We start from the raw sequence: 17,134 nt of genomic DNA, 5'->3' as shown, positions 1-17,134 counted from the left end.
CTCTGAAATTTCCCAATGATTGCATAGTTACTGTCTCATTTTATTCTTGTATTTATTCTTTCTTGCTGAAATGTTGGCAAGATTAAGTAGCCCTCCCAAATTCACCATTATATGTGTTGGCAGAAATAGGAAAAGAAGCATTTGGCTTCCAGATCTTTTTTGTCATGTATAACCCAAATGCTTAACTCACCTTCTGTGGGTGTTTTGTCCCTGTCTGTTGTCTAGGACCTGCTCTAACTCCTTCCTGAATGTTCTATGGCACAGGTGTGGATACCGTCACAGATGGATTAGGCAGTCACCTTGTCTTTGCCACAACCTGATAAACTAGCCTGAGTATTCTCAGTCTCCAACTGACAAGCCTCAACTGAGTGCTCACTGAATGACAAGTGTCAGAGAAGCCACATCTACAGGACGCATTTCCTAGAGGCACAATTCAATAGAGAGCCAGAGGGTAAGAGAAAAAAGAAAAGAAAAAATAAGAAAGCTATAACATTTGAGCTTGAAATGTCACAGAGAGCCAAGGAAGTTGTCTGATGGATTACCCTGTCATCTCTAAGCTGAAAGAAAAAAAAAAAAGCAGATCCATCAATTTGTTCCTGCCCTTTTAATCCAAACAATATTTCACAACATCAGAATGCAAAGAAATTATTATCTTAGACACTCTACTCTATATGTGGCTTGATGAGTACTTAACCAGAAAGTGGCATGGAAGAAGCATAGGTTTTTTTAAGTGTCATACATCTGATTGATCCAGATTTTGTATAACATGATATATATGAGAGCCTATGTGGTGGCATGTAGTCATTCATTCAAACACTCACTCATTGATTGGTGGGTAGCATAGCCTACTATTTATGTGACTCACCTTAGACAAAGAACTTAAAGGACACACATGTACATGTGCTTACCCTGTCTAAGTTGACTACCTCGGCTGGATCTGCTCTTTACTTTGCCTGGCTCGCTGGTCTGTAGATAGTCTGATTTCTTTAAGAGCAACTCTAGGCTTCTGTGGTTTGTCTCATTAAATGCTAGAATTTTGGATTCAGACCCTCTTAAGTTATAGTTTTATTTACAGAATAGGCAGAAAGACTTTTTTTCCTGAAAAGATGGGGGAAAGAGTTGTACCTTGTAAATGTTTTGAGACTAACAAGCACTTACAGTTTCACAAGGAAGTTTTCTTAAGTGAGATGGGATCTAGTGTGGGAATTTTCCAGTCCTTAAATCCTGCTTTCTCTCAGTTCTAGCTGTTTGACCACACAGCTTCATCCTCTTTAAGCAATCCTTTCATATCCCTAGCCCACCGGTATGACCTTTCCTTTTTGCATCCTTTTTGGTTTTGTTAGCTCACTTTGCTTTGCATGGAAGTTTCCCATGTATCAGGCCTTCTAGGTTGTTAATTCCATTAGGTACAATTATATGCATATCCCTCTACAATGTCTAACTTGGTTAATAATAAATCTTTATTGAAATGACTTGACTGAGAGGAAATATAGCAAGTGGAATAGTTTCCTAGATCACTTGTGGAGTGATTATAAATATGAATACAGTCACAGTGACCAGAAAGCAGTAGACACAATCACAGCACACCTTGATCATAAGGTAGGGCACCTTGACTGATATAAGCCAAGGAATGATGTGAAAGAAGGGGATGAAGAAGGGTCATAGAGTTTCCTAATAAGTTAAATAATCACTCTATTATCTAGCAACTTCCCTTCTACCTTTACTAAATAAAACTATGCTCATATAAAGATGTATATGCGAATGTTCTTGGAAGCTTCATTCTTAGTAGCTCCAAATTGGAAGTGATCCAAGTGTCCACATCCATAATGGAATACTGTTCAACAATAAAAAGTAATGATCTGCTAGTACATTTAAGAACAGAAACTAGTCTAAAAAATGTCATGCTAAGTGAAAGAAGTTGGACACATAAGACTATACAGTCTTTACTTACTTGAAATTGTATAATATTGTATAAATTATATAAAATTGTATAATATTGAACATTATAATAAAAAAGCAAATCAATTCTTGCATTAAGTCATTGGTGGTGGAGAATATATTTGAAGTTCAGAAATTAGAGACAAAAGGGAAATTCATTAGATGACAGTAATATAAACTTGATTGTAGTTGATGATTGCTCAACTATATAACCATGTTTAAACTCATGAAAAATAATAGTTAAAATGGATACATACTATTGTATAAAATTATGCCTCAAGAAAGTAGAAAGAAATTATCTGGAATATGAATGCCTTTGAGTACTCTGTGTTATTGGGACTTCCTTTTATTGTCTCTGGAAATACTGAAATGTTTGAGAAAGGAAGAAATGGGTGCTATTGGGTATAGGAATTTTCCTTAAGGAGTCACAGAATGGAGAAGCGATTAAAACCTTGACGAAGGTGGCAGCCAAGTAAATAGAAATGATTGTAGTGAATGCAGGAGAATCACCCAAGAAAGACTGACAGATTGTAATGAGTGGTCCTTAAAAAGATAAAACTAACTTGGATATCTTGGTTAAACATGTCTATGATAGTTGAAGTCAAATGGGATGAGTTGGGGCTACATGGCAGTGAAAGTGAATAGAGCCAAGTACTTAAAATCTACCACTAAGGCAGAACTTGATTAAGGTTATAATACCATTCCACATACAAAGGAAACATTAGAAGAATGAAGGACAAAGATTACGGAAATAATCAGAGTGGGTAATGAAGTTTAGAGCATGAGAGGCTGAATTTAGAATGAAAACTTGTGGACATTGCTTGCCTTTATCAGGACCCAGCCTGGAAGCCTCTATGTCTGTCATGTATCATGTGTAAGATAGAGACAAAGAAGTAGAGAGATGATTTTGGCCTGCAAGCTAGAGGGCACCATTCTTTTATGGATAGACCCCATGAACCCAGAGTAGAAGCTACTCAAGAACATAGGAATGGAACTCTTCCCCTCCCCCCAAGTTTACTTTTGGTTTTATTTATAAGTTTTATATATATATATATATATATATATATATATATCTCCACTTGAAACTACAGATAAGAAATTTTAGACCAGCATGCAGAATTACTAGGCAGATCCCCACCAAAACTCAAGGAATTGTCATGAAGAGGACAATCATAAAATAACTTATGATACAGATAAAATTAATTTTACATATCTAGATTTCTTGTAAAACCAGGAGAGATAGCCCTATTACTGCAAACATATATTTTCTTCATGATCTTAAGAGTAATGTGAAGTAAATATAAAGTTATTTCATTGTTTTCAGTGCCTCAATTATCATGACTGGAGTAGGGTAGTTTTTAGTTCTCTTGAACAAATCCCTAACTTTTCAAATCCAATACAGCAAGCTTAAAAGACTGCCATACTTTCCTCATACAGCATCCACAGAATGGAACTCTTATGATAGCAATCTAGTCCTATCAAACCCAAACAGCAGAACTTTCTGTCATGCCCTCAATACAACTTGTCATGAGTATTCCTCCAAAACTATCAAGTCCACTGCTCTGAGAAGAGCTAGTTCTATTGCTGAATAACTCCAAGTAGTATTGTTGGTTACCATGAAGAAGAAAAAGGAGGAGGAGGAGGAAAAGGAGGAGAAGGAAAAGGAAAAGAAGGAGGAGGAGAAAGAGAAGAAGAAGAAGAAGAAAGAAGAAGAAGAAGAAGAAGAAGAAGAAGAAGAAGAAGAAGAAGAGGAGGAGGAGGAGGAGGAGGAGGAGGAGGAGGAGGAGGAGGAGGAGGAGGAGGAGGAAGAAGAAGAAGAAAACAGTGAAGGTGGAAGATAGAAGTGACAAGTAATTTTATTGAGTGCCCTCCTTGTCTCCTACTGCTTGGCATCCTGCTAAATAATCTGTTATCTTATTTAATCTTCAAAAGAGCACCACAAGATTGGAACTACCATTTTATGGCCCCTTGCAATGAAATAACAGTACAGCTATTTGAAATAGCTTTCTTAGGCTCACATAGATTCAGCAGTCGCAGAGGTGGATCTGAACGCACATTATATGGCTGCAGAGCTTGTGTAAGGCTAGAAGGTGCCGCTTACCAGCAATTCCATATCTACCCTTCTGTAATTTCCATCGAATTATATTTTCTGCAGTGATCATTATCAATAAATGAAACTCTTTCCCTATAACTATAGCACAGGAAAGATTTTCTTCTTAATTTCTCTTCTATGGGTTCTCTGAAGTATTTCCTGAGGTATATTTGACTTTCTTACCATCGTGATCACTCACTATTGAATAAGTTTGCAATTATTCTCACTGGTGGTAAAACTTAAAAGTAAACACAATACTTTAGGTTACGGTTCAGATAACATAGAGTGAGAAAATACGGTTCTCCCCAGTTTGGGAGGAGCAGAAGGCAGAAGACTAGGCCCAGGGAAAAAGCCCACTTATAAGAATATAAACTAGGAACATGACCACATGATGAGTGTTAGAACCAGGTGGCTTATACTAATGACATATTGTAGTAAAAGTATAAGTTGTCGTGGAAACTAAAACAATGGAGAAGAAAGAGAGTGGTCTGCGTTGTTGAGTTTTGCAGAAGAGTTAAAGCAGACAGGCCCTGAGAAGGTAGAAAAATCTGGTAGTTTGTGAAGAGCGTTGAGAAGGAATGCAGGCATTATGGAAAGAATGTAGGACCTCGTAGCTGATTGATTACCCCTCCAGTCAATGGCCCAATACCCATGAGTATATTGGCAGCACAAAATTGGACTTTATGGGCCATTAAAAGAGAGAGAGAGAGAGAGAGAACATGAAGTTGGGAGGGAATAGAAGGTGGGGGAGGAAGATTAAGGAGGCATTGGGTGCAGAGATAGGGGTCAGTATGATAAAAATACATTGTATGTGTGTATGAAACCCTTTTTGTTTGTTTGTTTGTTTGTTTTTTGTTGTTTTTTTGTTTTTTTGAGGCAGGGTTTCTCTGTGTAGCCCTGGCTGTCCTAGAACTCACTCTGTAGACCAGGCTGGCCTCGAACTCAGAAATCTGCCTGCCTCTGCCTCCCAAGTGCTGGGATTAAAGGTGTGTGCCACCATGCCTGGCATGAAATTCTTAAAGAATTAACAAAAATGGTTTTTATTAATCAATCAACCAGTCAATTAATTAAGCATGTGTGCTGGTTTCTTCTCTCTGATTACGAAAGGAAAGACAGGAGCCCAGTAGCTAGGAGAGGTAGGGCAGTCATTAAGGGGAAGTCAGATGTCTCAAACATTTGGGAGTGGAGACACAGGCAGGCTGGTGTTGCTGCAGTGAGTGCAGAAAGGGAGAGAGCAGGTGCAAGTTAAAGGAGACACCAGGAAGGTGGGCAAGTGTGGGGAGGCACCATGAATGAGGGTGGGCAAGTGTGGGGAGGCACCATTAATGAGGGTGGGCAAGTGTGGGGAGGCACTAGGAGGGTGGGCAAGTGTCTGAAGGCACGGGCAGAGTTCTGGCTCACTATAGCCTTCACTGTGTGCTTCATGGTTTGAAAAGTTTTCCCTTGCTATTTCATTAGAGTGTATGCCGAGAGGATGCAATAACTATTTCTAGTTTTCAAGCAAGACTGTTTCATCCAGCGTGAGTGGAGAAAGTGACTTTCCTAAGGCCTACATGGCATAAGTGGTTCTGGCTTGTATCCTTTTCCCTAACTCTACTGTTGAAGCCTGCTGACTGTGCTCCCAAGTATTTAGGAAAGAGAGAACCAACGTTGTATTCCAAAAGTGGAGTAAGGGAAGTGAGCTGTTGTGAGGAGTCAGGCTAAGAGCAGCTGAGGAGATCCATCTCCTGGTTCTACAAAAGTTCAGGGAGGGGTTACTGGGATCAGTGAGGGGTTACTGGGATCAGGGAGGGGTTACTGGGATCAGGGAGGGGTTACTGGGAATTTTGTCTGGCAGCACAGAGAGCATATGGGAAATTAGTCTAATTTGGAAACATATCAAAGTAGCCTAGGGACAACCTTCTATTGAATTCTAACTACTCTATCAGTTCCCTTAACCTTAGTGTCTGATACTCTGTGTCACTGAACCAGCAGATGACACGGGACAGGAATGCTCAAGGCGTGCTAAGGTACAGAGCTGTAACCAAAAATGTTAAATACTTAAACGAACACGCACAGGAAGTGAAGGAGATGTTTCCGCGGTGAGCAGCTTGCAAAGATACCCGGAGCACGTTCCGTGGGATGTTTTACTCACATATAAGCACAGCTATAAAGATCAGAACAGGAACTCAATAATCAGTGATGATGAATGTGCACAGGAAAAGCCAAGTTAGAAAAGTGGAGGAAGTCTTGTAAAACCTGACATGAGTAAGGTACACTGTGAAGCAGCGGAGCATTGTGATGGCCTGTAAGAAAGCAAGTCTGAAGGGCAACAGGAGCATGTTCTCGACAGAGTCCTGACAGCAAAGGTGGAAGAGGATAAGAAGGATAAGTGGTTTGATTACTAGATGGTTCATTGGGACAAGAGTGTTGGACCAGAGCTATCTCCTTGAGTAGCATGGAAGAAGCACTTTAATTAAAACTAGGGCAGTAATGCCAGATAGTGAAGAAAGGGGCTGAGGGTACTGAATTTAAAGACAATGAGGATATCCTTAGAGTTCTTGAGATTAGTGCCTATGACTGGGTTGGGGAGAACAATGCCTATATGGATAAAGGGTAGCCTGGAGGTAAGGGATCAATCAGAAAATGATAAGTATTTAAGCAATTACCCTGGATGCTTTTAAGTGCAGCCACAGTAGGTGTAAGTGTCTAGCCTATGCCTTTGCGATCACTAAGCATATGCTGATTTCCTGACGCTATGTTAGCCCAGGAGCTGCAATCTACAGGTCTCACCACTGTCCTAAGGCAAACACCCTACCCAAGAACCAACATTCTGACAGAAAATTTACAGCAGATGCGTGAAGGAAGCAGGCTAGAAGCTATCTCCATATACGTGCAAAGAGTAGATAAAAACCTCATTGCATTTTGAGAGAGTTCAGCAGCTACCTGGGAAAACGACGAAGGCCAGCTCCAAAGTGTGAGTCAGCGAGTGTCTTTTGAAGACCAAGTTGGACTATAAGATCTGACCTTGCCCTTTCTGCAGACTGTGTAAGGGAATGCTCAGAGTTTATTCGAATGACCACACCACATGCAAGTGAAATCGTATTTGTGAAGTAAAGACAGGTGTTGAGTTGTCCAGCTTGAGCCTTGGACTCTGTAAATTTGAACTTGTCTCAAAGGCCCTGAACTAACTTCCTGTTTCAGACCAACTCACAGTGCTAAGGCAATAAAATGGACCAAGTCATAAAAGATCACACCATCAGTTATAAAGTGCTATGATTTTGTCATGATTGGTTATGCTTGATAAGGAAGCTTTTCTTTGTGCAGACTGAATGAAGATCCGATGGCTCATGTGTTCAACAATGACTCTCCCTGCGAGGCTTTCGTCCACACCTGCCATTCCCAAATCAGTAATACAAAACAAGTTTCTCTTTGCCAGTAATTCTCAATCATTTTGTAGCAAAAATGTCACAGCTGTGTGCCCTATGAAATGAGTTTGGAACCAAGTCAGAAGTATGGGAAAAGAGTTTGGTGAGCTGAAACAAATGATTTATCTGGAGAGTTAAGGCAGTACTGGCCACAGTCGCATTCTTTAAAACATAAAATTCAAGGCCCGGTGTGGTGGCGCACACCTTTAATCCCAGCACTTTTGAGGTAGAGGCAGGTGGATCTCTGTGAGTTGGAGGATAGCCTGTTCTACAAACTGAGTCCAGGACAGCCAGGATTATAATACAAAGAAACCCTATCTTAAAAAAACAAAAACAAACAAAAGCCAAAACAACTAAACAAAACAAAACAAAAAACAAAAACAAACAAACAGAAACATAAAATTCACTGTCTTCACTTTGGAAATAGAAGTATTTAACCACTGAAGAGACAGGCTCAGAGAAGTGGAAATCGGTATGTCCACCATGGTACATGTAAGATTCAGAGCTAGGATTTTAACTCCTTAGTGCAGTTTGCTTTCCACCTCTAGATGGACCTATAAGGAAAGGCTTCTATGAAGTGAATTATTTTAGCTCTTTTGCAAAGTCTTTCAGATTTGAGAGAGTCTCTGAGTCTGCTGGTTCACCTGCAGAAGCAAGACAGAAGCGAGTTACTCAGTGGATTATGTTCTAGGACCCCAAATCAGACCTATATGCCTAGGGTAGCACTTACTAACAACACTGCTGTCCTCTCAGGTTGGTTCGAAGAGAAGACTCTAGTCAACAAATGTTGCTGGAACAACTATATAATCATAGAGAAAAGCTAAATTAGATTTCCACTTCACAGTATGCACAAAACCAGTCCGAGACAGCTTGCTGAGTTAACTGTAGAGGGTAAGATTTAAACTTTGGAAGAAAATATGAGAGGATACCTTTATGACTCTAGGATAGGAAAGGTATTGATTTTAAAAACCAATGTAAAGACTAAAGTTCATAAAGAAAAGAGTGTTAACTTCTACTATGCTAAAACTAAGAGTAGACTCTCCAAGAGAACAAGGACTGGCACTAACAGGAGAAAATATTTGAAGCCTGCCTAATTAACAACAAATTTTCAAGTCAGAATTTCTGCAATCAGAAGGAAAAAGGCAAACAACCTGGAAATATACAGTACAAGCATCATTTTAGTTATTTCATTCAAAAAAGACAAATTGCTAAGAAACATATAAAAATCCATTTCATCAGCAATCTAGAAGATTGAAACCCTGAAGAAGAACAAGTTCCCATACCTCCAACTGTAAAGCACTCTCAGGCCTAAGTGCTGGCAGAGACCTGGCAAGCAACCTCTCACTGTTGCTAGAGATATACAGCAATGCAATCACATTGGAAAACATGTCAGAACTACCTTGTACGTTTGAAAACATGTATAGCGTGTGACCCTCAATTTATTCTGGTAGATACATACCAAAAAAAAAAAATCCAAGGAGGCTCTGCAGCAAGAGATAGTAAAAAGTATTTTCTGAAGAATATTGTTGCAAATGACAGAGGCCCTTGTAACAGCCTACCAGACCAAATGTTCATTAACAGCAAACAGAAAGCTTACTACACATTTCTGTACTGTGAATGTACATGCTTATGGCTCAGCACATAGGGACCTTGCAGACACTAGTGTGTGAAAAGAAATACTGAACTGCCCAAGGATGCCCACATATACTGTGGGGTACATTTTCATAAAATTCAAAATATAAAGCAACAAACAAAATGTTGTTTGAAATACAAGACCAGCTAGAAAGAAAAATAAAAGAAAAAGCCAGAACTCTGGCTGGTCTTGCTTGACCAAAGTCACCCTGGGTCACCGAGGATCTTTACAGTTAGCATCTGCTCTTGGGTTGTTTGGTATTTATGTTGGTGTTGGTCAGTTGTTGAACTTTATATGTACCATATGGGAAAATTTGCAAATGTGAGTTTCATTAAGGAGTCAGACAAAAGCAAAAACAAAACAAAACCCCAAAACGACTAGTATCTATAACCACACTGAATGATCATCTGGCACCCACCCTCTCTAACGTTGACCCTCTGAGCTCATCTCTCTAGATTCAAATGTCAACACTGACGAAGCATAGATGCGCATGAATGAGCTGAGGTGGAGACTAAATGGTTAGTTGGAGAAGTGGGTGGGCAGAGGAGAGAGTGAATGGGATGGCCATCTCAAAGCACACAAGGACACTTAATAAACAAAAAAGGAAGCAGAGACTATGGACATGATGCCAGCAACCAGAATTCCCCTTCTCTTATCTCACAAATGCATTCAATCAGAAAAATTAGGGTCATCTAATTTAGCATAAGCCTAATTAAATGTTTCTTTCCTAAATGAAAAGAACTCTATAAGTATGTTAATTCTGCTCTCTCCTCTACACCACCCCATCCTCACCAAATGCCAGGAGAATCGCCTCAGCCATTTCTTGACTCCCTTGTGTCCTGATCTAATCCCTCTTCTCCAACACTGGCAATCCAGTCTCTTGGATGCGTGTTAGGACACTGTCTCCTGGTTTGAAAGCTTCACACCTCCTATGCCTTCTAGGCTGTAGCGTGTGGAAAGGAAGCACACCTGACTCATCTGTTAGTCTTACACTTACCCAGCATCTGGCAGATACCTACACCACACACCCTTCTTTCCGAATTAACAGACCCAACACTGAGATGCAGATCTTGAAAACAGTGGTCCTAAGGTCAATGACTCAAAAACACAGCAGGATAGGGAACCCCAAAATGCAAAGTAAACCGTATGTAGATTGTGGCTAAGATATAGGGGAGGGGCGGTGTAAACTAAACCCTGAAGCAAGTCTGATGCTCAAAAGACTTGACAGACCACATGCAAGACTGTGGCAGTCGACAAGAGGCTTCATGGTGTTTGGACTGGGATATCTTTGAAAGATGCAAAATAAGAGTCCGTTTTGTGAAAATAGAGTATTCTAAATGAAAATTATTTTTCTGGTATTTATCCCTAGAGAACATTCACATTAGGGTGTCTTAGCAGGTCCAGGCAGGTGACAAAGCCAGGAAGAAATGCAGAAATACTAGAAGGTAAGTGTGAAGGGTGGAGAGGCCCCTTACCTCTCAGACCACTGTCTTCAGTTCTTCACTGATCCTGAGCTAAACCTGGCCTAGTAGCCAAAACCTACTTGTAATTTTTCTAGTAGAAATTGCTGGATACTCTTCTTTAAAGAAAAAAAAAAAAAACATCTGTCCAGACACCCAATCTCAGTTCTTTAGAACGAAGATGGCTCGGGTCACCGGTTCCCGGCTAGTCTTAGATCTCAGCTGGTTAAACAGAGTTAGAAAAAATTTAAATACCTGCCATGCAATGACAGAGTCACAACCTGTGGGACGCTTATTCGGGTGGTCTCTAAATCAGCAAACATGTCCTGTCATCTTGGTGCACAGAACAGTAATAAACGGTTAGGATTGTTAGTCCTGTTGTCTGTGTGAGGAAAACGGGGCTTTGAGGAGAAGCTAGCTTGTGCTAAATACCAGTTCTGGGGTTGTTCTCCAGAGACATCACATTCTAGCTTTATCTGAGGGATACTGATGAAGAGCTGTCTCTGGCGAACACTGGGCTCTCTACAAGCACTGTGAGCTATCTCTCTCTGTTGTGAGGGCTAACATTCACCACCATCATTAAACAGTGAGAAGCTTGTGAGCAGGGATGTCAACTGTGCAGGAACCACACAACACAACTCAGTACATCTGGACTTGTCTGGAGACCACATAGATAGAGCAAGCAGGATGTGAGGTGCTATCCAAAAATGACTTCAAACTGCCAAAACACTTTTAAATTTTCTTTACTGCTGAATTCCTTCTCTGTGTCCCACCCCCTGCCCACTTGCTTACTCCCTCCCTCCCCCATCCTTTCCTTCTCTTTTCTCACTCTCTCCTTATTTCTCTCATGTCCTCCCTCCCTTCCCTCCTCCCTTCCTTCATCTCCTGCTGTATCATTTACACCAGTCAATGTGCTAGGAGCCGAGAGCAGAGATAACAGACTGACTGACTGAGCCACACACTGGGACTCAGCATCTACATGAGTAATCTGTAATTACTTATCACATCTTAGTACAAGAAAGTCCCAACCCCAGGGAAAGAGTGGGCAGAGGGTGCGAAGCCCATCTCTTGTTTTTGTCTTATCCAGTAGGCCATATTTCCAGGGACAAGGACTCAGGTGCGTCTGCCTGACCTGTGCTATAATGGGTCTATAAATGAACCAAACCAGATTGCACAGAAGAGGGCTGCTTCAATTCTAGGAGGAAAGATTCATCAAACCAGGGATGGAATGATAGAGGAATCGGAGACTGGCAGACAAATGTCTCACTCTGGAAAAAGGGGAAAGAAACCAAAGGCCTGGGAAATGACTTGGGGATCAGAGAAAGGCCTTCTGACTAGTTGTGTCCCATTCCCACCCCCAGCCTGTCATTTTCCCAGAAGGACCTTGGCTTCTCTCCTGTCCTTAATCTTGTAAATAAGAATGGAAAATATTTAAATTGTGCCTGCCTTGGAGAGAGCAAAGCTGGAGCATGTCTATCCAGTGAAGGGGGAGGATCCAGTTCCTTATTTATTTATTTATTTATTTATTTCACAAAGAGGGGAAAAAAGCCAGAAATATTTCCAAATGTCAACACTATTAAGGAAATCTGAACACCTTAATCCATTTAAATGTCAGCTAGAACCCAGTGTGGGTTTGGAAGTAAGGAGGGGTAGAGGGAATTAATGCCAGATTCCACATAATCTATCAAAGTTTCTTTCTTTTCTTAATATATTAAATATTAAATGCTTCTTTGCATCTGAGTGAGAGAGGAGAGAGAGAGGGGCCAGGGTGGAACTCATAAATGCCGAGATAATTGGTTTTGAGGTTTTTTTCCTTCTTCTTTCTTTCTTTCTTCTTGGCGGATTCTCAATTTCCCTATAAAAGAGAAAATTCATTTCCAGCCGCTAATGTAATGTCAGCGTGCTGTTTACTAAGCATGGATGATGTATAGGGGGACACTACTTTCAGAGGACTACTTAATGATGCATAGAATTAAATCCTGAGCTCCTCAGCTGAGCCTCCTCCCTCCCTCCCGGTTCCCAGGCTCCCAGTGCATCCTGGGAGGAGCAGTTTGGCATAACCTGCCTTGTTCCTTGCTGGAATTCTGGGGTCTCTGCCATGGAAGCTTAGAAAATAGCTCACACATTTGCCCTTGGTGTAGTCCACGAATACTTCCCTGAGCTATAAAGAGCTGGTACAGAGGGACATGGCCGGTGGGGGAGAATAGGGGGAAGCGCATGCAAAATACTGGGATATAAAGTTCAGTGAGAAGGGGGTGGGGCAAGCTAGGCAGCAAAGGGATGGTCAGGGAAAGGCAGAAATGAAGCTTTTCAGAGCTTATCCTGTGCCCTTGGAAGCCTAGTAGTCACTTCAACTACATCTCAGAGGAGCATGTGAGACTGGCACTGCTGAAACAGAAGCCTAGTCCTTCTTCTGCTCCACCCCGTGTCACTTCACTGCCAACTCATGCCTCCTCTGTCCTCCCTTAGGAAAGACTGGAAACTTCTTCCCCTGGGGAAGGTGACCACACCATGTCAATTAAGGAAATCCCTAACTAGATGGCTAGTTCAGCTACTTGGGTGTTGGGAGCCAAGGTAGAAAAGCAAGAAAAGGGTGAGCAGGCTGGGCTGGTGTAGAGGTGGCTGCTTGTGGATAGAGTTTAAGGAGGGCACTTGGACACCAAGCCTTGCCAAGCTTCCTCCAGCTGCACATCAACCATTCCTGAAGTTGATCTTCCCCTGAGTACAGCAGTCTTGCTGTCCTTGGGCTCCTGGGTGTCTGACGTCACTGACAACTTCTCTAGGAGTGTCTTCCATACTGCTTTAATTCTGATAGCTGTTGCCATCTCTCCCATGGAGTCCAGTCTATACATGGATACACCCCCCCCCCCCACCAAGAGTCTTTCTTGATGACACCTGCTCTGTGTATTTTAATGCCCCTTCCAGGCACTTAAAGGCACTAGAGCCCATATCTCTAATCTTAACCAACAGGCTCCAGAGCACATATATAGCCATGTTTGGGACAACGTGGTAAAGATGCACTGCTGTTCAAACAAACTCAGCACCATCCCCTAGTCAGCTGCCATTCTCCACCAACTCCCTATTTTTCTCCATTAAAAAAAAAGTGTGTGTGTGTTTTTAAAGTCTTCCAGGCAGCACATTTTAGGATTATCATTGTCTTTCTATTTTATAAAAGTTTTGAAATGGTCCCTAATTTCATTCTTTCTTATTCACCCCGACCCAACATCTATTCACTCCAGGTCTTAGTCCCCCAGTCCTGCCAGCTTCCCCAAGCTTTTATCACGGCTAGGGACATTGTCAGTGACGTCAGACACCTAGGAGCCCAAGGACAGCAAGACTGCTGTACTCAGGGGAAGATCAACTTTGGGAATGGTTGATGTGCAGCTGGAGGAATCTTGGCAAGGCTTGGTGTCCAAGTGCCCTCCTTAAACTCTATCCACAAGCAGCCACCTCTAGCCTAGCAATCAAAACCCATCCTAAATCTTGGGATCTGCCTTGCTTTCACAGAACATTATTTCACTGAGACTAGTCACTGTCTACTGATCTGTAACTAGACTTCACAGCTCTGGGCAGATACTGCTTGTAAGGAGAATCATGAGTTGTGGGCACTCACTTGGCAAACTGGTTGTCTAGAATGCAGAGAGCCAGGTTTAATCACTTGCATCACATAAGCCAGACATTGCAGAGCAGGTATGTAATCCTAGCACTCTGAGGGCAGATGTAATAGGATCAGAAATTCAAGGTCAACCTACCCCATAAAGTAAATTTGAGGTTATCCTATGTGACAGGAGAGCCTGTTAAAGAAAGAAAGAAGTTGGGGGAGAGAAGGTGTGGAATCAAGGCCCGAGAGAACACCCCCAAGCACTAGATAATATTGTGAGGAAGTCTCACTCACAGCCTCCATCAGGAGAAAAAGCAGGGAATGTTGTCTTTCCAACTTTGAAAAGGGAAGCTAAAAAGTTTCAGAATTTGATTTGGAAACCTAAAGAGTGGTTTTGAAACAGAGAGTATATGACTAACATGGATAGATGCATCTGGGACTAAAGGACAAAGGACATAATCATGATCTAGATCTCACAGCTTCCGAGTGAATCTGATCCACCAAAGCTTGGCGAGTATGTGTGCAGATATCATAGAAGATTCTCACTCTTAGGATGGGTGAGACACATTGTAAAGCCCTTAGAAGGGTTTGAAGGTTCCTCTCTACCCAAAGACCCTATGATGTCTCCCCTGGATTCTCCTTCCTCTGGATTCATCTCTCTGTCCATCAAGGTACACACTCATGTCTCCATAGGCCTTGATCTGCACTTACCAAACATGTCAGTGGAAGTCTTTGCTCATGTGACTTCCCTAAGAAAAATCATCTCGATGGATCACAGGGCCCCCAATGGAGGAACTAGAGAAAGTATCCAAGGAGCTAAAGAGATCTGCAACCCTGTAGGTGCAACAACATTATGAACTAACCAGTACCCCGGAGCTCTTGACTCTAGCTGCATATGTATCAAAAGATGGCCTAGTTGGCCATCACTGCAAAGAGAGGCCCATCGGACACACAAACCTTATATGCCCCAGTACAGGGGAATGCCAGGGCCAAAAAAATGAGAATGGGTGGGTAGGGAAGTGGGGGGGGTATGGGGGACTTTTGGGATAGCATTGGAAATGTCATTGAGGAAAATACGTAATAAATAAAAAAGAAAAAAGAAAAAAGAAAAGAAAAATCATCTCTTGGGGCTGGAGAGATGGCTCAGCAGCTAAGAGCACTGGCTGCTCTTCCAGAGGACCCGGGTTCAATTCCTAGCACTCACATAGCAGCTTACAACTGTCTGTAACTAATCCCAGGGGACCTGACACCCTCACACAGACATACAGGCAGGCAAAACACAGGTCAGTGTTCATAAAATAAATAAATTATAAAAAAGAAAAGTAAAACCACCTCTCAGTGATGAGCAGACCCCTCCCTTAGGAAGTTCATCCAGGTTTTTACATATTCTCCCACTTCTGACCCACAGCCATTTGACCACATAATCAGTCACTGTACTCCCTTCTGCCGTTTGCAACTTTTTTAGTTTGCAACTCATCTCCTATACTGTATGAACTATGACATCTGTTTGTGGCCTTACTATCACTAACATAGACCTTGGCACATATTGGCCACAAGGAACAACCCTGTCATTTGCCTCACCTCTACCGAATGCTCATTGTGCCCCACCTTGAGCATAGCTGCTAGCTCTGGAGCTAAGAAATATTGCGCTGGAGAGATCCTAGGTATTGCTGTCCTTCATAACTGAGCAGGACACCAGCTTCTTAGCATGAGACTCAGACTAGTCTTAATCCTAATCCTACAGTAAGTAGCTCTGCGGACGATCCTACACCCCTCGCTTTATAATCCAGGCCATGTCCCAGTGCCCCCTGCCCAGATTGTCCTTTCCTATCCATGTCTCAAAAAGCAACTCTGAAATCACCTTGTCACTGAAGTTTACCTGATGCCCTCTAAGGCAGCCTCTTTGCTCCCTCCTTTGTGCTCCCATGCCACTTTGGCCAGATCTCTATTATATCGCTCCTCATATTTTATTATAGTTAATTGTGTACACATCTGCCTTCCACACTGTGTGATGTGCTTGCCCTTCAAGGGCAAGGACAATATCTTACTCATCCTTCATTCCTCTGGTACCCAGCAGAGTGTGAGGCACAGAGCAAGTAATTAATAGGAAAGGGGAAAGGGAGAGAAGGAAGGAAAGGGGAAAATCATTGTAAAAAACAGTAAAGAATGAAAAGAGGAAATGCCATGGGTAGTGTGGTGTTATGGCAAGGTTCTGACAATGCACACATTATTACCTGGCCCACAATAGGAAGGGAAGAGGGTATTTCATGAGACTTCATGTGTCTGATAGAGGGAGCTCTGTGCTCTTTCAGAAATATCAGCCAAGATCTAAACCAACTGGGGAAATGGCTGTAGCATCCTTGCATTACAGTCCATGGAATTAAAGCAAATGCCGGTCACCCCCTGGGTCTCTGATGTTCCCTTGAATTAGGCAGTAGATGGTAACTCTTTTCAGAAGTACCAGAGGTCTTGTGTGATGTGCAGATTGGCACAGGGAACTGGGAGCATGTGCCACCTAGAAAATGTAGTTTATTCAATCTATGAAATGGGAAGGTGGTTCTAAGCCTTACAGTGGTAACTAGGTGAGTTTAGAGTAATGGTCTTTGGTGTCTGTATTGGCTGGTTTTGTGTGTCAACTTGACACAGGATGGAGTTATCACAGAGAAAGGAGCTTCAGTTGGGGAAATGCCTCCAAGAGATCCAGCTGTAAGGCATTTTCGCAATTAGTGATCAAGGAGGGGAGAACCCAGCCCATTGTGGGTGGTGCCACCCCTGGGCTGGTTTCTATAAGAAGGCAAGCTGAGCAATCCAGGGGAAGCAAGCCAGTAAAGAGCATCCCTCCATGGCTTCTGTATCAGTTCCTGCTTCCTGACCTGCTTGAGTTCCAGTCCTGACTTCCTTTAGTGATGAACAGCAATGTGGAAATGTAAGCTGAATAAACCCTTTCCTCCCCAACTTGCTTCTTGGTCATGGTGTTTGTGCAGGAATAGAAACCCTGATTAA

At 42.1% G+C, this 17,134-nt stretch overlaps 1 long non-coding RNA gene across 1 annotated transcript in view, besides 1 other annotated feature; it reads right to left on the bottom strand.

Annotated features, from left to right (window-relative positions):
• Positions 1-17,134, bottom strand: part of Gm39769 — a 63,309-nt gene that overhangs the window by 33,910 nt on the left and 12,265 nt on the right. The gene's annotated exons all lie outside the window — the stretch shown is intronic.
• Positions 12,342-12,558: an enhancer, noted in NCBI's record as "CNS1; when combined with Pax8 promoter, drives expression in pronephros, otic vesicle, midbrain-hindbrain boundary, and eye". NCBI's record gives its function as "enhancer in multiple tissues of the developing embryo" and the evidence as "EXISTENCE:transgenic organism evidence [ECO:0001131][PMID:22617288]".

The sequence above is a fragment of the Mus musculus genome, chromosome 2, assembly GCF_000001635.26.
Source record: "Mus musculus strain C57BL/6J chromosome 2, GRCm38.p6 C57BL/6J".
Taxonomy (NCBI): Eukaryota; Metazoa; Chordata; class Mammalia; order Rodentia; family Muridae; genus Mus; species Mus musculus.
The sequence above is the reverse complement of the archived record's forward strand: the minus strand, read 5'-3'. Positions and strand labels throughout refer to the sequence as shown.